Genomic DNA, 1,292 nt, shown 5'->3' with positions numbered 1-1,292 from the left:
AACAATGACGTAAGCAATGACGTCATAAGAAGGGTAAGGATGGGAATTGTCCATCGACCCAACCATTATAAAATAGGTTGCTTAGGCAATTGTAGAAGCATCAGAAAATAGAAAGCAGGAGGCTAAGAGTACTCATATGCTAGGAGAGCAAGGAGGAAGCAGTCGAGGCGATTCTATAGTCTGAGGAAGAATCCCCTTAGGGAAAAATAGTTCTAAACTCCCCTCTGGAGTTAGTATATACAATCTCCCCTCTGGAGATAAAAACCTCTTATGTAAAATATACTGAATAAAGGAAGTTTTTCTCCAGAAAGGTACATCTTTATTCTAGTCTTTCAGTTATGAATTATTTAGAAAGTTTAGAATTAACAGAAGAATCTGATTATTATAGATTAACTGCTTTATTAGATAATGAAAAGCAGGCTGTTCTAAAAACAGAATTAAATCTCAAATCAAATGAAAATTTTAATAAACAAAATCTTTTAAAAGAAGTTTTTAACAGAAAAAATATAATATACTATGGAAAAATTCAACTTGAAGCTCCTATAAAAATAAAATCTGCCAATGGAGAACTTGAAATAGCTTTGATAAATAATGAAGAATTGAGTAAACAGATTGAGAAAATTAAGGATCAACAAAAAAGATCTAAAATTGGATGGATTCATATTAGTACTTTGAAAATAATATTTTGTTTGTTTTCAATTTTTTTTTAAATTAAAAATAAAAATATTTTCAATTTAAAACACCGTGTTTTTAGTAGAAGATTCTGTAATTTATCGAATTCGATCTTTTACCTCTTTTTTTATATCTCACACCAGAACTAAATCTTCACTCACATACAGTAAAAAATATAAGAGGAGTGTTAGAGATCAGCAACTTTTGTATGTTGTAACCATCAATTGATCATCAATAGTATTTTTAATAGTGTGAGATTATATCCAATGATAAGAGATCACTCACTTTTCTTTTGAGAGTTAAGTGTTGGCCACAAAATACAAAAAAATTGCTAAACGTAAAGCGAGCCTCCTCTAATTCTTTTTTCACTCTCTTTCACTGATTTTGTTAGTTCTTTTAACTCCGATATCTTTCTTCCCTTCTCTTCTATCGGCTTTGTTCCCTTCTTTTCTATCGGCTTTTCTATATTCTCTTCCTTCCATTCGAAGATAAAAGTCTTTTTGCTGTCTGGTTGAGCTTTAATTTTTTGTTATATTCAACCTTTTTTTTTTTAATTTCAAACTCTTTCTATCTTTGTTTTTTTTATCTTCAATGTGTTTAAAGTTTTTTTTTATTTTTAA

This window comes from Arachis ipaensis, chromosome B03 (genome assembly GCF_000816755.2).
Source record: "Arachis ipaensis cultivar K30076 chromosome B03, Araip1.1, whole genome shotgun sequence".
In the NCBI taxonomy this organism is placed as follows: domain Eukaryota; kingdom Viridiplantae; phylum Streptophyta; class Magnoliopsida; order Fabales; family Fabaceae; genus Arachis; species Arachis ipaensis.
This window is presented reverse-complemented; position numbering follows the sequence as displayed.